Below are 21,426 nucleotides of genomic sequence, written 5' to 3' on the forward strand. Positions count from 1 at the left end.
GTGGGTGGATTTCATTCGTTGTTATGGCCTGCTTCGGGCATATTGATTCTTTCAGTCGCGTTACTTCAGATTTAGGCGAGTTCTAAAAGGAAATAAATATAAAATTCCTTCCAGCTTAACTGCACGGTTACTGCATATGCCGTAAGCAAAGCGCCTTTCCTGGCTCTTTAAACCTCCACGTATACTGACAGCATCAATGTGGGGCACATTTCCTCTGTGAGAAAGGTACGCCCGGAGAGAAATGCATTTGCGAGGTATATTAAATGTAGAGAGCGGAGCTGAACTGAAGAACGGACGGCTTATGAAAAATAGTACGGCTGAAAAGCGCATTCGCGTCGGACCCCCTGTGTGGAAGGTTTACTTTTTTTATTAATAGTTTCCGTATAACATTTTATTGGAGGGCGCCGAAATTATATATGTCGCCAGCGTTTCTTGTTTATTTAAAACGGACGACACAAAGAGATCTGGCAGATTTGAAACGAATTGGTCGTTCTAAGCGCAGCATGGCGCTGTAAAAATAAGACGGGTGTAGGGAGGGGGAAGGGGGGGCGGGGGGGGGGGGGTTGTGACAAGAATGGGCTTTTCGGGCTCCAGTTCTGTTTTATTCGTGCGAGCTGAGCTTTTTTCTCACTGGAGAGTTTTTTTTTCCTCTCTATCTATTTTAGTGGTAGCTGTTGTTGAGAGCGAATTCAAAACATCCTCTGTGATTTGTTTTATCTTCTTGTTCTTGCAAAGAGCTGGATATTAAAAATCTAGCTCCGGTTATTGAGGAAGTGCAGTAAAACCGAATTTTTATGACGAAATATCTTTTGAGAAATGTGGCGTTTTTTATACGGTAATGGTGGTGCTTGTTTGATGAAAAAAAGAAAATCAGTGTTTCTCGTTTTCAACGCTGAAGTAACGGCACTAAGTAAAATGTGTAATTCAATCTTGTACATAAGAAAAATCTCGTGCTTCTGCTTTATAGCCCGTATGCAGAACTGATGAAAAAAACGTGTACGTCCTGCAGCGTGTTGTCGCGCACCAGTTATTCGCGGTCATCAAACTTCACGACTTATATCACATTTTTCTCAGCTATGGGTAACCAGCATCCATTGAATTCAAGGAACTCATCAACGTGCTGCTTATTATTATTATCGTTGTCATTTGCTCTGACGATTTGCGAGTGTTTGATCTGCACACCGATGTGTGTCGCACCAGCACTTGCACAACTATATCTAGGTTCCTGGCGCTCATGGTATTTTGGCTCAGTTGAAGTCCCCACTCATCCATCGATGCATGCTATCTTTTTTTTTGCTATTTTATCTGATGGCCGGTGAGTCAACGCCAGCTATGAGACCTCTTGAGAGCTTGGCATACGTCAGGATTTTTGCCGGCTGTAAGCATTTGACTAGAAAAAAAACCACGACAATTGGTGTTCTGTGCTTCACGGTAGAGCTCGTCATTGAAGTGCCAACTAGAAATTCAACGAGGATAATAATAATAATAATAATAATAATAATAATAATAATAATAATAATAATAATAATAATAATAATAATAATAATAATAATAATAATAATAATAATAATAACAATAATAATAATAATAATAATAATAATAATTGGTTTGTGGGGAAAGGAAATGGCGCAATATCTGTCTCATATATCGTTGGACACCTGAACCACGCCGTAAGGTAAGGGATAAAGGAGGGAGTGAAATAAGAAAGGAAGAAAGAGGTGCCGTAGTGGAGGGCTCCGGAATAATTTCGACCACCTGGGGATATTTAACGATGACAGAAGAATGCACTTCGCAAGATGGTACATAGGACTAGGCGGTGTTCGTTTTCAAGTGGTGTGAGTTTCAAGTGGTGTCAGTTTCAAGTGGTGTGAGTTTTCAAGGGTGAGTTGTGGACTTTGCGTACTCTGCTGCCGATGTGCGGAATCTAGTTTGCAGGACAGACCGGTCGCTGCGTTAACGTACATTTGCCGAGACACTGGCGGTCGCTCAATAAGCAGCCGTGCACGAACTTGGCAGCGCATTGCGAGCCACGCGGTTGCACCCTAGACTTTAAGGACGCTGTAGTACTGCGTATGGAAAGAGTTGAGTGCATCCGGGGACTTCCGGAGGCGTTTTTGATTAGAAATTTCCTCACGCATGCGTTAGTCAGCATTCTCTGCTGCTGCACGGTACATAATTTGTTTCGTTTAATGGTAAGTTCTCGCTGTAGCTTGTCCTGATTAACCGCTTCTCTTTCTTTTTTCGATTTTGCGTTTTGCACACAGCGCTGTGTTTGTCTTTTCTTCGCCCTGTACCGTTCTCTGTGCTGTCAGTTAAAGAAACGAGAGATAGCAGGCCGATCTCTGTTAACGGGTTTGATAGCACATTTTATAAAATGCAGAACAGCTGCTCCCGATTTTATCGATTCTTTTTGGAGTACAGCACTGCAAGACCCTTAATGTCGTGATGGTTTCTGGGTATGCGTGTCTGTGTCTCTCGAAGTCTTGCTTTTGCTATAACTTAAAGGGGCTCTGAAATGGGCTCTAATAATGTTGCGGTATGCCTGGGATGTTAAAGCACGCCGCTTCATGAATATTGTCCAGCAAGAATTTTTTAATGCGCTTTGTAGGAGCTGAGTTATCTGTAGTCAAAATTTGAATTTCAGCGTCTTCGCGCCTTTCGCTCTCCTCTCGCCACATTTTGCACGCTGGAAGGTAGGCGCTCCTCCGCCGGCCCCACCTCCGGGAACGAAGCTTCCTGACCCGCCGGAGCTACGCTGCTAATTGGCTGCGGTCACGGTAGCTGCCTGAAGTATGAAAGAATCTAACCAATAGCCATCGCTCAACATATATACGTAGATGCGAGCGACGGAGGAGGGTGCGAGCATGAAAAAGTTCCAGGGAAGGGCTCGCCAACTTTCGCGCGTGACTCTGGGTCCTCTGCTGCTTGTAGAAGTGTATTATTTGGCTCAGGTGTTCATGACAACACAATGCAGTGATTGAGCTAGTTGACAACATCTCCTCGGAAGATGTTTCAGAGCCCCTTTAATATGCCACTCATTTACCTTTCGCCGTTAAGGTCTACGGTAGGACGAGTGAAAAAATAATGACGTTTTTGTCCAACAGCACGAATACAGGATTTGCGATAACGACAGATAATATCCGGTGCCTTAATTTCCGCAATATGATCATCGTGTATGCGAAGGTCTACGGTGCACTTCTTGATTCCATAAATATTTCTCTCCTTTTTTTTTGTAGGAGAATGGCGGACGGCGACAGCGTGAAGCATACAAAGCCTTTTGTTCTAGCGGTTTGTACACTGTCCCCCAGAGGGATGACAAACTCGCGGAAAATGGAAATAACTTGTTGTGTTTTTCTATTTTTCTACTTAGGAGCCACCTTACCTGACATCAATATGTTGAGGCCATGTTTACAGGAGGTGTTTCTTTTTGTGTCCTCCTCCCTCGTTTGTTCGCACACGGCGGACAAAAATTTTCCACGGCCGAGTGTTGTCGGCACAATTATGAATGCCACACTTACGCGTTGTGTTGTGAAAGCACGGGCAGGTGCATGTTTACATAACGCCGCCTGTTTGCGGCCCCGTCCTGAGCGCCGCTGAAGGATGGTCTCGTTCCGGGAAACCCCGACCACTTTTAGCTCCCTCTGCTATATTCTCGGAAAGTTTAGCGTCGCTGCAGCGTCTTTGCGCGATGGCACAATTAAGCTGCGCCTAATTGGCGTGTAACCCATCCGTGAACCTGCGGGCCCTCCTCTCCGGCTTTTCTTTTTCTTTTTGCACTTTCAAGGTCTCCGATTCCGCTGGGGTCGGGGTGAACGGAGCTTGTGGCACTCTTCATTGCACGCACGATCAAGCATGAACGGCACGTGTGTATAAGGGCAGCTCTTAATGCTTGATACTCCTGAGAGTGTTTTGCCCCTGCAGGTTCCTCTGCGCGCGTGCGTTTGCTTTCCAACGCTGGAAGGTACAAGCACTTTTGCATTCCCAGACGTCTACTGTCACTCCTTTCATGAAGCCGCTTTGTAAGTTAGTCACACAGATTTCGGTCCCAAGGACACTATATGAATGCACTTCATGCTCCTGCTCCAGCTCTCCAAAATCGCTAGCCTGCTTCAGGTGCTGTGTCCTTATATGACGTATAGGCTAAGTAAGTTCTAAGTGGTTTCAAACCCACTGCCGTACACCCACCGGTAAAAATGGATGCAAGCGTTCCCCGGCCCGGCGCCCGGCTTTCTCAGGGGTGTGCGCTTGGAAGAGGTTCCGCAAACACCGCTGCGTCCTTGTGGGGGCAAAACCGGTTTCGAAAAACATCGGCCTGCAAAGCTGGCTCGTGTTTCATTTTGCGAGGTTTACGGAAGTTCCTCCAAGTTTCTAGAGTTCAATGGAGTTCACTTGAGTTCATTCTACGAGAGCTCAGCGGACCTGAGTCTCAACCATCGAAGGGGTTTTTCGGGAGTTCGTTATTGCGTCAACAGAAAAAAAGATTTGGTCGAAGACCTATTTCCCAATCATTTCATCCCAGAAAGACCGAGCGCCAGGCAGTTAAAATTTTGCACTTATTTGAGAACAGGTGGCCAGTCGGCGGTACCGGGGGTCTAACACTGTACCTCTCGAATGCGAGGCGGACGCTATACCACAAGGCCACCGTTTCGGTAAAAAAAAATGGGTACAAGTGGGCTTTACCGCATGAGCCGGATTTAAGTTGTGTGACGGTGGATGGTGGACTGACCCGTCAACGTAACGGTTTGATCCCAAGAGCCTTTTACCGAGCATTTGATCCCATAAAATTCGAGCACCGGGCCGGCTGAAATCTTGCACCCATTAGAAAACCAGCGGGTACGCGGCGGCATTGAACATCGGACCCAACACCTCCTTAATGCGAGGCAGATGATCTACCACACGGCCACCGCAGAGTTCGGAGGGCCCTCCGTTTATTAAAATTTAATTTATAGGCTCAGCACTGGGATTCCACTGGAGACTATGTCGAGAACCGCGTTTCATAGACAAGCGAGAAGCCCGCTAACCGCGATCCGACTTCAAGGGCAAAGGACGTGCCTCGCCGAGCAAAAGTGGTACAGAGGAAAAAAATGAAAATAGCTCTAACACTTTTAAGCAAAGTCGAAATTCATCTGGTTGCTTCTTAGCTAGCAATAGCACGATGAAACGCAAGCAGCCTTTGCCAAAGGCTCAATAAGAACAGAGCTCGCATTGCACAGGTGCCGAAATACGCAACTGATTTCGCGCCACGCAAATCTGGTGGGAGGACAAGTAGCGTACGGGCACTGCCTAAAGAGGCGGAGGGATCGAAGATAAACAACAGCCTATGGGCAGGCGTACAGAAGGCCACGCAAGTCGCTCACCGCCTTCGTTGATTCTCTGCGCAAATATCCCGCGGTGTGGCTTCGCTGTGCAAATATATATATACTCGACGGAAGCCACGCGGCTGCAGCCATGCCGGCTTTCATAGGGGCAAAAAAATCTCGAGACTTGTCCTACAGGGGCTTCAACGCGACGCGGCCGTCATGTTTGCGCCGGCCACGAGTTTATTTGGCACCAGCCGCTAAGTACGCGGTGGCGGGCCGCAAATATGCGGCGCCCTATGCGATGACGATCTATGATGTCGGCCTCGGCCACTTAAGCGGTGTTGACGAGAATGAGTATATGTGGTGTGCAATATATCGTGGTGTGCGCACTGAATGCGTTTTCGACTCTCCGAGGCAGTACATTTTGTATGCGTTGCGGGGCGATTTCGAGTCACTGTGGTCGCTGTTCGGATTCAAGCTACTGGAGGTATCGTATATATAACGAATTTTGCGGAGGCCACACAAAAGGCGTACCCGTGTAGGCGATCGAATTCTTCTGTTTGTGTTTGCTTTCTCGGTGGTGCAATATAGGGAGTATTGCTGCGGACAGCGAACATGTGGTAAGTGTTTGCGCGCAGATAATGGCTTCCTCGGCCGTATTAAGGGCGTGGGTCGATCGCGGTGTCAATGAAGGCCTCGTGCATGCCCCCCCCCCCCTTTTCGACTTATGCGGACATGTCCTCTAAATAGGGGAGGAGGGGAGATGGTAATAGCAGGCTGCCTTGTCTGCCGCCCGGGCCAGCGCCCGAACTTCTGGAGCCAGATGTCAAGCGGCAGCTGACGGAATTAAGTGCGGTCGGATGTCCGTTGTTTACGTGTGCGATGCTTATAACCTCTCATACCGCGAGGCCAGTATCGTCCATTGTGGGTCAGCCCTTTTGTGTCTGTGTCGCGTGCGATTATTCCCGTCGTGTTTAGAGAGCAAATTTGTGCCGTTTTCCTTTCTCTGTTTATATTCAACATACTAATTTCAGTGAATGAGCACAGGGAATGGTTGTTCATCCCTTCTAGACTGAGGAGCGAAATCTCTTCTTTAGCTGCGCAATGCCGAAAGTAATTAGTCACTTAATTCACCATTTTGAGATTAACAAAAAAAAATAAAACGAGTTTGCACTTCGTTTGTGTCCCCGTTTCTCACATATCATCTCTGCGCTGTTCTTTCTTTTATGGTTTGTTAGAGCGCTTTTTAAATTAAACAGAAGCATTTGATTCGAGGGAATCTATGTATGTGTGAATCAGCATTAGCCTACGCGATTTAATGAAGGCTAATGATTGCAGTTTGCATTATTCCGGTATCAAGTATAGCAAAACTCGCCACGGTGGCTCTGTTGCTTTGGCGTTCGGCAGCTGATCCCAACCGTGTATCGAATCACGGCCGCGGTTGCAACATTTCGATAGAGACGAAATGCAAAAGCGCCCGTGTGCTGTGCGAAGCGCCATCACAAGACACTATCGATAAAGGAAAAGCCCACAACACAGAGCATCAGTATTGTTTGATCCCCGAGTTTCGTTCCTTTGCGCGTACCCTGCTGTTTCCCAAGTCTGCCGACGGGAGTTACATGACTCACAACGTCTTTTCCCTTTTATCTCGCAGACCGGCGTGCAGCGTTGCGTTCGGCGAGCCGCCTGACGCTCTGTGGGGGTTCTTCGATCGCCCGCCTTTCATCCGCCACCAGGCTTGGTCTCCAGGGCAGCAGTAAGAGAGATAAAAGAAAAGAAGAGAACCGTAAGTAGAATGCACTGCTACCCCATCCTCTTCTTCGCTTCAGGTTACGAGCGCGAAGACCGCGCTGTTATGTCTATGACGTCGCGCGGTTACGTTTCCACCAACCCGATACCACCGGTGTACGGGGAAACTGCGTGGGCTTCCCGGTAGAGCTCGCTGCTGGCGCCGTGCTCGTGGACGGTGGCAGCTCTTGATAAGATGGGACGTGCCAAAGGTACCCCTCCTAAGATACCATGACTTATTTCACTGTGGTGTGAAATCTTATTAGTTACCACTCTTTCCTACCCGGTCTCAGCCTACCCTCTTTCTATCTCTCTTGCTCTAAACATGAGCTATGCCATATGGCATTGCGCTTGTACTTCAGCCAATCATGCCTTCTTTTTAACCTACTGTGTCAATGCCAGTGTGAGAGCCCGTGACTTTGCCATGTCGCCGACCTATTGCGCTTTTTCTCTCCTCATAACCTCCTCCTCTGAGCGGCTACAATGACCGAGCTGGAATGACCGTGTTGCGCTTTGCACTTTGCAGGACTGTTACCGCGCCTTCTCTTTTCTTATTACCTTCTCCTTCTCGAAATTGTAAGTGCGCTCCAGGCAGAATGCTTCCCCGCCAGTTATGAAAGTATTCCCGAAAGGAGCTTTCAGCTGGAGTACCAAAGCGGTTCCGAAGGAGACTCCAAGGCACTTGTCTCAAGCAGAGATGTTAGTGGCTGAAAAAAACCTTGGAAAGTTAGGGAAAAGTTTTTTTTTATCTTTGTGTCATGGCTCAGAATAAATTAAAAAAAGTGGCAAAATTTCCTAACCGTTCTAAATCACGTTCCAAACCGTTCAAAAATTTCCTAATCGCGAGTGAGCTCTACAGTGTGGCCTCCGTGCGCACTGTAAAAGTTCGTCTAAATGAGCTATTTAAGAGTGTGCCACGTACCTAGTGCACAGTAGCGAAGTCTGTCAAGCAACCAACCGCTGACGTCAGTCGCATGTCAGCAACTTCGAATTCTCCAATCGTCGTGTGAAAGAACCTACTCACAGGCGGTTCGTTAATATGCAAACGGAGCTGAGCGACAGGTTAGTGGGAGAGTGCGTGCAGAAACTTGATTGCGCGCACTCGAATCTCAACGTGGGAAAAGGCGCACAGGAAAGCGTTTCCCTGCCCAGCAATGACGAGCCACACTGGTGAAATGCTAGGCTACCATCTAGAGCAGCAAAAGTGCGGACGCTCCAGCATGATCTTATTATCGTGAGAAGAACGGCGAGATCAACCCAGGTTGTAATTCCCAGCACGGCCGAAGACTAAATGCAGAACTCGGCACAGAGAAAGAACAAGTAAAGATGGAATCGCTCGAGTTACAAGCCTTCCAAATCCACACAGTGCGCGGCATTTGCTACGCAAGAGAGACGTCAGAAAAAAAAACGTACAGAAAAAATGCGCACCTCCGCTGCTGCCATAGTCAATTCAGACTATAAAATTCTATAATAGTCAATTCAGACTATCGCGTGATCCAGCTTCCTTTCTGTAATAACAGACCGAACCGGACCGAGATTATGTTTACAACTTCCCAAAGGAAAAAAAATAAATTGAGCACGATGATTGCGGGGCTTAATTAAGGCGCGAAATCAAGCAATACCTCGTAGCTCCTGCGCTGAGCCTACTTGAGCGTAATTTTCAATACGACACAACTTCGACACAACAAATACGACACAACTAGCATTACGTGCTATAATAATTTTTTTTTCAAATGTGCCTAAGTCATAAGTTATTTAATCGCGCCTCTTTAGTTGACCAGTTATGTTGGCGGGGTACGTATCCAACCGCTACATCAAGTGTCGTTTTGCCCTTGCGGGCAGGATTTCAATAAACTTCTGAAGCAGCAAGCGAATGGGCCTTCGCGTTTTCACGAACGAAGCCACGTACGAGGAGGTTATCGAATAAACAAACGAGAAAGTCGACTAGCTAACGGACGAGCATACAAAGGTATCAACAGCCAGACAGTCAATCAGCTTACCAGTTATCAAGTCAGTCACTGGTATGTCTGCTGTAGCTTATTCGTATTTCTGCGGGCTCAGCGATGTAGACGTGGAAGTACACATCACAAATATTAGAAGAAAGGGGAAGGGCGAGGGACAGTTTCTTAATTGTGCTGCTGGAGGAATTCCATATACAATAAACTGAGTATATTCATTTTACTTGCAACTGTGCAATTTTTTGTTAACAAACATCGCATGTTTAATATTTTCGAAACTCAAGAAGCGTTGTTCGTACAGACCACTAGGAAAACCGCATTGTTAGCGCTGTAATATTTTCCTCATTACTCTTGTGGCTTCCTGTAATTCCTCCAGCTGTGCAGTTCAGCGCACCACACACGGCGAGCTTAGCGTCAGGTCAGCTATCAGGAGTGGAGGCATACTTAATGAAGCATATCGATGCAGCTCGCTCGCTCGATGCTTGGGCACTCTCTGATTCAGAGTTTTCACGTTGTAATTTTCCTAACAATAGCGACTGTAGCTCCTCTTTAATGTCAGTGTGATGCGTTTCAAAATCCCACGCACAAAAGCGGAACAGTTAAAAGTGACTGTTTGGCCATCTTTTTACTGCAGACAGCCGTGGGCACGAGAGCTTTTCTTCGAATTTGTAGACGCTTGGTTGTCGGGACACAAAAAAGAAGACTTAGACATCGTTGGAACAAGCGTTCTTCTCGCATATTGCTCGTTCTTGCTCGATTTCAAGCATCCAAACGTAGGTAGCGTGGTTTCAGACGCTATGACGCCGGTTCACAGGAAAGAATTTCTGCGGCTTATTGTCTCCATTACGATTTCTAAGATAACGTTCAACGGTAGGGGCGACCATCAAAGACAGAAGAACATTGTGGTTAACGTGTTCTACTGCTTAATGTTCCGATCAACATTTCCTTGGTGTCCCTCCCATCTGAAATCACCTACTCATGATCGCATGTTCTAAAGTGGCGTCAAGAACAGAGGTGGGACACCACACTGATATTTCACACAGCAAGTTTATTGGTCACCAGAGAGAGTATTTGGAGACATAAAAAATGTTGAGAAACTTCCTTCTATTCTTTCGCTCGGCAGTCGGGAAGCCACTATAAACGTATCTCTCCATTTCTCTGTCCGAATTTGACGCATTGTTGACGCCAAGTAGGAGTATTCGCGAGATATGTTGCGATCACTAAGAACTCTTCATCCGATACCTTTTCAATATCTCTCAAAGGTGGCATGAAAGGCATGATGCATTCTGCATCAGTCTGCTTGAAATCACTGTTGGTACCATACCTGAAATACGCTAGCATGGCAGGCACCTTTTTTACGCTCGACAGCATCGATGCATTCTTGGTCGCTCCGCCCTTCCAAAACTGTTGCATTCACGTAAACAATATGAAGTGGTCCTCACAGCTCCCGTACACGCCAAATCTGCTGCATGTTGAAAACGCGACACGCAAGAAAAACTGACTAACATGAGATCGGCGGTGTTATAGTGGTCCCCGTCAACAATTCAACACTATGCCGCGCGGGAGGAATTGCAAAGCAAGGAGAGTGAAGTCAGCCGCTTTCACACCGACGACACAAACACTATAGCAATAACCGCTATCATTAGGATTGCCTGTAGTGCCTCTGGCGGTGCGGGCCGGGCAATTTTTTTTAGTTCTTTTTCTTTCCCACTCTACTCTTTGTCATTGCTATGGCGCCAAATTTTTAAAAGCTGCCTATGGAAGATGGTACTATTTCTATGCATACCCTTGCTATATACAGGGGATGAATATGCAAGCGAACGACAGCGAAATACTCCACGCTCTGTATAGCCTAAATGCCCTTGCGCGATGAGACAAAGATCCGGGGCTCGGCGTCGCGTGCTTGCAAGTATTGTGCACAGCTTAACATTCCTCTAATTTCTTATCACAGGCGCACATCACTAGCCAGTTAACCACTTTTCTTTAGCTTTTCAGCGGTTATGTGGACTCTCCTTTGCGCCCTGTAGCTCTTGATGTAGAAGTTGATGAATAGTCCCAATCCCAATAAGCCCTGTGGCAAGGCTAGTAACGTGAGGAACTTGGGGTATCCACAGTCGTAGAAGAGCGTGATGGACATGTGCAGCATGAGCCCTACGAACTGGGCGATCTGCAGCTCGGTGAGGTAGCGCTTCCACCAGAGGTACTTCTGCACCGACGGACCCAGGGCGGCCAAGAAGTAGTAGGAGTACATGATGACGTGGATAAAAGCGTTCACGCAGAGCCCGAATATGGGCTGTCCGTCGCCTCCAAAGTTGATGAAGAACCACCCGCTGAGCACGACCAGAAAGTGGTGGATGACGTGCAGAAAGGTGATCTGCGCATTCTTTTTGCGCAGCACGAAGAACACGGTGTCCATGAAGTCGCCGATGCGGACGAAGCTGTACCACCAGCCGAGCCTCAGGATGGCCATGTCCCTCTCGCTGGGCGAGTGGTAGTTGATGCCCTGGCAGAACAACTTGTAGTCTCCGCCCACGTAGGTCATGGAGAGGAAGCGAAGCGCGAAGTACAAGTTGGCGAGCACCGTGAGGGCGTTGTACGTGAGCACTGCCCACCTGAGGTCGAAAGGCTTGCGGTCCTTCATCCAACGGGGCCCGGCGAACTTGGCGAAGTACACGTAGCCGATGAGCAGCGGGAAGGTGAACTTGGCGTCTGCAATGCACCCCCATCCTTCGGTGCGAGGGTCTCGGTGAGACCAGAAGAAGTCGTAGAGGTCCGTAATGGGCGACGTGACTGTGTGTATTGGCGAGACCATAGCGTCTGGAGGGGATGACCGCACTATCCGATTAGTTCTCGATTCAAAAGATATCTTGCACTCTGGGATCAGATGCCGGGGGATTTGGACGACGTGGCCCTAGAAAGGTACAGCCAGGTTATCTTGGTCTTGAGATGTGGCCCTGCCCTGGGTCAGTGCACAATCCGTAGTCCTGCGAAGTCTACTTTCACTGGTTTCCGTACAGGAGCGGCGCCGAGAGCTGCCAGGCCTAGACATACGGGTAAACCACGAAGACGCTCGTTCCTGCTCTTCGTAACTGCACCTTTATAAGCCCTGGCCATGCGATTCTTGGAAGAAAACGTAGGAGGAGGGAAGAGTGAGGGAGTAGCGGAGGGTGAAATTGCGCGTAAAATTTGGGCAAATAAGCCCCTTTTGTGCAATGAAATCCGCGCGCGCTTGTGGGTGACGTCACAGCGCGAGTAGCCCTTTCGAAAGAGTTGAGCTGGTCGCTACAAAATGGACCTTCGCACCTCACCATTGGCCGTACGTTTGTTTCGAGGCGCGCTGCAGGAAAACCAAGAAAACATGCGCGCGTCAGTTGCGGGCGGTGTGGGAGAGGACGTCTTGTCACCATCACGGCTCCGCGCTCTCTCTGGTGCGGGGCTCGCGCAATCCCATTTTCTTGTGTTTATCTCCGGTTTGAATTGTCCTAAACTCAGAGGGCGTTTACGTGCCAAATGCGGCAAGCACCACTTGTGTGTGGTATTCTCGTACACAAGAAAGGAGGAGGAATGGAGTGCGAGAAAATAAACATAGAAAGACAAGCAATACATTATACCAAAGTAAAGGACAGAGCGACGGGGAAACACTGCCACTATCTCCTCCGTCGAGTCCTTCGCGCATGCTAAGAGGTTGTTACTTAGCATCTTTAGGACAAGAGAAAATTTGCATCCCTGTTAACCAGACTTCATATCTTGGGTAGGTCTTAAGTTTATGTGCACAAGGAAAAAAGAGTGCTATTATCTCCCCATAAACATGCACCCTTCCTAACATCGCCAGTAAAGTGTGGTGTGTTTCCAAGCTGTACATTATTTTTTTTCCGTGGCTCGTCGCAATATCAGAAATGAAGGCCTTCGGAAGTTGACGTAAGCCATATTTAATGAATAAGAAAGGGGAATGTATTATGGTCCGTTGAACAATATGCTATGTTCGTATCGGCGCTGGCGAGATACTCCATGCGCTTGAGGCGCCGGCTACCAACCGCGACGACTTGTGCTTAGTGAAATAAACTGCGCACACTTGTTGATACAAGAGTTTCATTCAGGCAGTCTGCAGTGAGTACGGAGACTTTTCCGAGCCGTGGGCTAGTGCTTAGTCGTGTAATAGAAGTTGCGGCCAGTGCATTTCTTTTTTTTCATGCGAAAGCGTTATTCGTCCCACTACGATAAAAGCCGGCGGCGTGTGCTAGTGTACTTGCCGATGGTACAGAAAATCTCAGCGATGGAAACAAAAATAGGGTGACGTCATCAAGCTGCCGTGTGACGCACACAGCAAGCCGAGATCCGTCACTTCAGACAATAACATACATGTAATTCGTCTATATATAATCCCCACTGCCCGACCTCAATGTGGCGCCAGTTTTCCCAACATTCGTACCAAAATTGTGCGCAACTCGTTGTGGTTCAGCGTTCTGGATACCAAACGATTTCTCTTTGCATAAAGCTTGCAGGTTCTAGTCATGTTCCTTGCGAAAGGGATTCGAACCGGCGACATATGTACCTTCATTAGTGTTGCTTCCTAGGCTCTTTACCTCTTAGGGCGCGGTTGAGGTGTCCACCTGGATGTGAGACAGTTACTGTGCCATTTCCTTTACTAAAAGAAAACAATTTTCCTGCTAAAATTGCGGTGCAACAGTTCATCCTACAGCGTTCCGGGTGGGGTCATACGTGCGAGTGTGTGGGTGGTGTGTGTTTGGATGAGTGTCAGTGCACCCGGGGACAGTAATGCTTTCGATTCCCACACGTAAACAGTTTTAAACGTCTCTGCAGATTATTTTTTTGGTGTGCAAGCAGATTATATCATGTTACAGTGCTCTTGTTGCTTGAGAATGGCGATAAATTAGGCACAACTGCCAAGAAGATTCATATTCCGGCATCATATAAGGAATCATAGCAGGGTAGGGAATTTTAGACGAACTGGAAGCACACAGAAGGGTTCATAAAAACAATGCACTTGTTAGACAATGCATCGTTTTGAGCATGCCTTGAGCCCCATTCGTTTTTCTGAGGTAAAACTATTTTAAAATATAACCTCACTGTACCACAGCTTGTAGAAGGCTAGGAAGCAGCGCCAGCCACGTGCACCGTTGTATGTGATATTTGGGGCGCGGAAATTATCGAAGAGGGCTCGCCTTCGCAAACAGCAAGAACGTCAGATACGCGTCCAGGCGTGAATTTCTTGTCTTTATTGAAGTACTTGATGCTAGCACTGCAGTTGTTGTTCCCATGCTTCACATGTGACGCTTATCCTTCCTCAATCTTCGAGAGTACAAGCTGCGCATAGAGCGAACACTACATACGATTTCATGACAAGGGTGCCAATTCTAGTTTTTTCATCGCTCAGGTTAATGTTTTTTATTTACTTTATACAACACACAACGTAAGCGGCTAAGCGTGGTAGACTCAATCACCAGCTACTTTAAGTTTGCTTTGGCGTTTGGATTGTGCCGTAAAGGGTAGAGAATTGTTGGTTACGTGTAGGAAATTTGGCGCAAGTCTGTGAAAAATAGAAACGGAATCAGTCCGCAAAATAAATTACCCTCATCTGCTAAGCCACTCATTTTCTCTCAGTTGCCTTTTGAAGATACACTTTCCAAACGAACTCACTAGAGAGTGCTAGCAGGCTGAACCTGAATGGGTAGTACTGCCCCGTGTAGCGGTCGAGGATTTAGTTAGGTCCTTTATAAGCTTCCAGCCCTTCAGATGGGTTCTTCTTGATGACAGCTTAAGTACAATGCGCGCCAGTAATGCTCGCAGGACGCTGTTTCGTTTATAACCCTTTCACTTAAACCCTTAAAACTTCTAGCTGTTCTCTACTAAAGTACGGCAAAATAATAAAACTAAACTCACTCAACAGCATAACCTTATTACCGTTTACAAACTGTCGGTGTGTAATTAACTTCACTTTCTAAAAGGACTACTAGAAAGGAACATGCTTCACGCGTAATCACTAGAAATATTGGTCAGATGTTTGAAATGAGTAATTTGTAATGAGTACAGGCGATTGCTCATTGGCATCCACGCAAGCTTCCACAAAAACTTCGTAGTTGAAAAAAAATCGATCTTGGCCCGGGGTTCGAACCCGGGACCACAGCCTCACCTGAACAGTCGCTCTGCCAACTGAGTTAACCGGGACGGAAAGCTTATGGTAGGGCTAGAGCGAATTGATCAATAACTCGAAGCGGGAAGAACAGCTGGTTAGGGTACTCCCATCTCACCAACACTGTTCCCACTTCGAGTTATTGATCAATTCGCTCTAGCCCTACCATAAGCTTGCCGTCCCGGTTAACTCAGTTGGCAGAGCGACTGTTCAGGTGAGGCTGTGGTCCCGGGTTCGAACCCCGGGCCAAGATCAATTTTTTTTTCAACTACGAAGTTTCTGTGGAAGTTGTATAGCTATCCTATGTAGCCGTACGGCTACGCTCGTGTGTACACCAATAAGTAATTACTCTCTTATTACTAGAAATATTGTTTTGTATTTATATCTAAAAGGGGGGAAAATGCGTGCGCGTCCAATGCGCCGGTTTGTAAGATAAACGGATGTGCTCAGATCACCGATCTATTTCTTTTTATTAGTATTTGATTTGCCTACGGCGGGTTTCCTCGCATAACAATGATGAAGAAGTCAGTGAAAAGGCAGCAACAAAGAATATGCAAGTATTGCAACCTAATAGGGGCAATAACAAAAACATAGAAACGTTTTCGTAAAGTACGAGAAAACATTTCTTGACACACTGTTCAACAACGATCTCTCGATTTCAACAGAAAAAAGATGTTGCGAAATGCGGGACAGAAAATCTGGCGACCGGTCTCTAGGTATTGAAAACTGAATTCGGTTGACTCACCGAGCGCTCGGTATAACGCGGACAGGAATTCAGCGACCATGTTCTGTCAAGTGCGCGTGGTCGTATAGGGGACGACATGCTCCGTCGACGTCTCGCGAAGAATGATGGGTGACAAGTCTTCGGTTTCATAAACAGGACGCATATTGACTGTATGGCATCAGCATTTGCGGATCCTTTTCTCAACTAAAACCAGTGGAAATGTTTTTTTTCAGGTACTTTGATGCATATAATATGAAAGAATATTTTCTGGCGCACACCCAAGCTGAGTTCCAAATTGCTCTCCTATGGCGTACAATAAGCCGATGTCGACGTGTCATTGCCCCGCGAATAAGTTTGCTTTTGTATCGCAGTCCGGCGCTTATCAGGTGTTTTCCTATACAGCCGCAGCTTGTGTCCCTTGAAACCTGCCTTTCCTCTCCACAAGGAGACATCACTCGCAAACGAGGGTCTTAAAAAAAGTGAATAAAATATTCGCTCTTGTCCGCATCAGCTTCGTGGTCATTCGAGATAGGGAGGGGAAGAGTACTGGAGTATCACTGAGACCTTGTGTGTATTCTTGTGCCGGCCACGAATGCGTCGATTCTGTGTGACGCTTTCTGGCGATTGCTGCGCACGCCACGTTTCGTACGTCATCTGCACGTGCCAAGTGCCCCGGACAAGGGGATAAATATTCAATAAAATTTGTTCTCTTTCCGCTCTGCACGTGCCAAGGGCGATACAGCTGGCGGGAGTTTATGCCGTGTGTCCTGATAAAAGCGAAGTCTGTCTACAATACCTCTACTTGTGTAAGAAAGAAAACGGCGTGCGCTGTGTTAGTCTTCGAGTGAGTGAGTGAGTGAGTGAGTGAGTGAGTGAGTGAGTGAGTGAGTGAGTGAGTGAGTGAGTGAGTGAGTGAGTGAGTGAGTGAGTGAGTGAGTGAGTGAGTGAGGGAGTGAGTGAGTGAGTGAGTGAGTGAGTGAGTGAGTGAGTGAGTGAGTGAGTGAGTGAGTGAGTGAGTGAGTGAGTGAGTGAGTGAGTGAGTGAGTGAGTGAGTGAGTGAGTGAGTGAGTGAGTGAGTGAGAGTGAGTGAGTGAGTGAGTGAGTGAGTGAGTGAGTGAGTGAGTGAGTGAGTGAGTGAGTGAGTGAGTGAGTGAGTGAGTGAGTGAGTGAGTGAGTGAGTGAGTGAGTGAGTGAGTGAGTGATGTTTCGAATCAGCGATAGGAGTGAACGATCGCCTCAGAGGTTTTCTGATAGCCGAGGCACGAATACCTACTTGTACATAATACGCACTTTCCCTGGTAGGTCCGAAATTCTTGTGGTCCTGCGTAGGAGGGAAAGGGACACGTATCAGAGCAAATTTCACAACCCCCTTTACACCAATGACCACCGTCACCAATACTGCTAACAGCGATAGAGAATGACACTTGCGTTTCTTTCTATTAGTCTTTGTCAATTCAGTTCTGCGTGCCGTTGTAAAAAGTATAAATAGCTTCTCGGCTATTAGTTTTTGTTCTTGATACCTCGCGGAATACAGAAGTCGTGTTGAAGATGTACAGTTCGCGGCCACTTTTGCGTAGCATGATGGGAGGCTCTCAACGTTTGATCTAATTGCTGTGCACACAGTGCGAGGCCCCAGAGTAAGTAAGAACTCAAGTAGGGTCGTTTTTAGAGAAAAGAAAAATATTTTTTTTATTCTACGCGCGCCCGTGTTTACGTGTGCGTGCGTGCGTGTTTGTGTGTGTAGGTGTGTATAAATAAGGAGGGCTGTGTGATATAAACAATAAATTATCTGTAAAGTTGTATACAAATTTTATACTGCAGATGAGTAATTCGCGTCCGTGGTTCCAATTACTCACGAAACGGTCCTGAATAACTCCTGACCGTTCTCCCCTGACCCCCCCCCCCCCCCTCATTTTGCACTTTCCCACCGGAAAACAAAAGATTAGAAATATCGTGTAAAATATTTTCTGTTTCGTTGCCGCATAGCTGTGCGTTACCCCGCTTGGACTATGTTTCCTAATTTTTTTCGTCTTTTTTTTTATTTAAGGCTTCGCAGTAAGTTCAGGGCATGCTTCACGGCGCCTGCAGCAAGCAACACTACTGCCTTATACCTGTCTTACTGAGCCTAACCGCTGTTTTGCTGTCCACCTGTTCTTAAAGTGCACACCGGCTCTGCGACTTTGTGCTCCACACGGTTTACACGTGTGAAAGTCGGCGCGTTTGTTTACGTCGTTCCTGAAGGCCAGAGGTTTTTAACATTATTTGTCCCCTTGAAACGCCCAATCTTTATTCTGCATATTGTGCAATCAGCTTCTCTTTTTTCTTTCTTCTTCTCTTCCATTTTTTTGTTGATACGTAGGCGTAGATGCTAAATAACACTCGTTGCTGCGAGACGACAGCACGGCCTTCTTTGTTTTTCTCTTCAGTAGCAAAGATAACGACCAGCCATTAAAACAGCCCTCTGCATTCTATTTAGGTATTCATCCAAGAAGCTTGCCTGTTAGCAGGAACTATACGAGACGCTCTTTAAGCACGTGGACGGCATCTCATTTGCTTGGTTCCCGCGTATTCAAGCCGCAGAGCAGTTCTGCTTCACCAGTCCAGTGCTAAGCATATGCGATCTGCGATTTAGCTTTCGCAGATGTATCTGGGAATAGAGCACTGGGGTTTATGTTTTCCTAAACTGAACCGGTTTTGTAACTGTCCACGCACGGTATCATTTTATGTTAGTGCACGCAGCAGATGTACAGTCTTGCTCAAAAATAAGCCACATGATTGACTTTTCGGCCGTCAAAAGTCGCCAAGCCACATGATTGACTTTTCGGCCGTATAGTGGGGCACTTATGACACCCTTTGGGCTCAAAATATATTTGAGGTGAGAATAACCCTCGCCCTCACCTTTAGTGGCCTTTTGTATCGTCTCCCCTTCCAAGCCGTTCTCTCAAATGCACTGCCGTCATTTGGTTCTAGGCACTTAAAAACACAGCAGATATTCCTGTTGTATTTTGGGACCTGACAATAGAAATTCTTGCAGTAACAACAGGATGTTCTGTAGTATATATTAGTCTCCCGTCGTAACGACAGAGCCAGTTCTGTCGCAACAATAGACAAATTCACAATACTACAGAAAAAATCTGTCGTAACGACAGGACAACAAAAATTTCTGTTGTATTTTGGGACCGGCTCTGTCGTATTTTCCGATTCTTTGTTTGCCGCTGGCGCTCCGAAATGTGAAACAGGGAGCAGAACTCTTACCCGCCGTGGTGGCTCAGTGGTTAGTTAGGGCGCTCGGCTACTGATCCGGACTAATAATAATAATAATTGGTTTTTGGGGAAAGGAAATGGCGCAGTATCTGTCTCATATATCGCTGGACACCTGAACCGCGCCGTAGGGGAAGGGATATATGAGGGAGTGAAAGAAGAAAGGAAGAATAGGTGCCGTAGTGGAGGCCTCCGGAATAATTTCGACCACCTGGGGATCTTTAACGTGCACTGACATCGCACAGCACACGGGCGCCTTAGCGTTTTTCCTCCATAAAAAAACACTAAGGCGCCCGTGTGCTGTGCGAGTTCCCGGGTTCGAACCCGACCACGGCGGCTGCGTTTTTATGGAGGCAAAACGCTAAGGCGCCTGTGTGCTGTGCGATGTCAGTGCACGTTAAAGATCCCCAGGTGGTCGAAATTATTCCGGAGCCCTCCACTACGGCACCTTTTCCTTTTTTTTTCATCTTTCACTCCCTCCTTTATCCCTTCCCTTACGGCGCGGTTCAGGTGTCCGCCGATATATGAGACAGATACTGCGCCATTTCCTTTCCCCCAAAACCAATTATAATTATAATATATATAGCGCAGAACACTTCGCTTTGTCTACATCTTCGAAGTGGCAACGGCGCACAGGAGCCTTGAAGCGAGGCTTGAAAATATTCTCGATTTAAAACCCGAAATGGGCTGCGTATGTTTGGCTAAGGTATTTATATTAGTGAACGCATTCAAGACGCTAACTATGCGCCGGATTTGTTTCAGTTTTGTTTGTGGTCTGCTGACGAGCGGAGTTTATCCTTAGTTACAAAGTTTTTCAACGACGCACAACTAATTTCTTGCGCTGTTATAAATGCTTTTTTTTAATTTCCTTTTCAGCATAGCGTTAGTGGGTGTCTATTTGGATGTCGTCATGTTTCATGTCTGTCGACTGGTTATATATATATTTTCCATCAAAGTTTCTTTTCGGCTTGTTAACTTTGCTGCTTTCTTTTACTTTTATAAGAATGTACACCAACTGCGGGCAGTGGTGATGAGGAGTAAAAGCGTACATTTGAGAAGAGGTTCTTTCGACGATGTCACGCTAGGGCCGCGGAACTGAATGTCGGAGTTTTGAACACACAGGTCTGGAATTCACTGCGCTGTCGTGGTATTAGCGTAGAACAGCCGCCCGTCGGCATATTACGAGTACCGCGGCGTAGTACGAATGCCGTGATTTCCTGTACACAGTCCGCAGGTTATACATGTTTAAACAATGAAATTTTGCGCTTTACAGGCAATATAGGAGCGCAAGATGTAGCAACAATTTTTTTGCTGAAAAAATTGAGCCGCGTGGACTAACAACGGGTGCGGGCTGTACAGCAGAAATTACGGTGTTTACTTTTCGTTCATTTTTACGTGAAAGATGTATATTTGTTTCGTAGTCCCTTTCTTGCGAATTCTGAGATTTTTTTCGAAAAACAACATCCGAAGGACGGCTGCTGAATGGGCACAAGTGTTAATGGCAGTTATGGACTTATATGAGACCTTCTATACTTTGGAAGAGATAGAAAAGGGGAAAGAGGGAGTGTGTGTAGTTCGCGCAAACATTAGCAACAATTACGCCCTCGTTTTAGACCTACTGCGCCTTGGCACAGCCGACCCTAGGCTCCCTGCACTAACTGTTGATCGCTCCCTGTTTGACGTTACCGTCGTCGTCGCTTCCGAGCCAATAAAAACGCCGAACAGTCGGGGGCAAAAGTCTCTGGACCGCATGTTCCTCAAACGAAGCTCATGACTCTGCTATTGGCCGGCGGCTGGAGACCACACTTGTGGAGATGAAAGAACAAAATATTCACTTTCACTTCCACAAGTGTGGTCTCTAGCCGCTGGCTAATAGCAGAGCTATGGGCTTCTTTTCAGGAACACCTGGTCCAGAGACTTTTGTCTCTGACTGTACATGTTGATCGTGCGGCTAAGAAAGCGCGCAGACATTCCTAGTGTTATCGAGCAGCTGCTTTCACACACTTTGGTTACGTTAACCGCCGTAGCTGTTTACTGGTGTTTATTACCCACCTTTGCGTCCGTCACAACTATAACAGAATAACTGACTGTGGTCGGCTGGTGTTTTGAAGCGAAAGCTTCACTACGCTAGGTTTTCAAGAGGGCAGCGTCAGTGCAGTCACGTGACAAGTGTCACGTGGTGTCGCGGGGCAGGTCATGTGACCTACTGACGTCATCACAATCTGCCACCGTGGCAGGTGTCAA

The 21,426-nt window shown here is 46.9% G+C and overlaps 1 protein-coding gene and 1 pseudogene across 2 annotated transcripts in view; one reads left to right on the forward strand and one right to left on the reverse strand.

The window, feature by feature from the left end:
• Positions 1–21,426, forward strand: part of LOC144098681 (uncharacterized) — a 198,242-nt gene that overhangs the window by 136,393 nt on the left and 40,423 nt on the right. For both annotated transcript variants that reach the window (XM_077631493.1, XM_077631494.1), the window contains one exon: positions 6,955–7,086. The gene's annotated coding sequence lies outside the window, so the exon portion shown is untranslated. The remainder of the gene's footprint in view (positions 1–6,954; positions 7,087–21,426) is intronic.
• On the reverse strand, positions 9,836–12,099 carry LOC144096995 (very long chain fatty acid elongase 4 pseudogene; annotated as a pseudogene).

Source organism: Amblyomma americanum, chromosome 7 (assembly GCF_052857255.1).
Source record: "Amblyomma americanum isolate KBUSLIRL-KWMA chromosome 7, ASM5285725v1, whole genome shotgun sequence".
Taxonomy (NCBI): domain Eukaryota; kingdom Metazoa; phylum Arthropoda; class Arachnida; order Ixodida; family Ixodidae; genus Amblyomma; species Amblyomma americanum.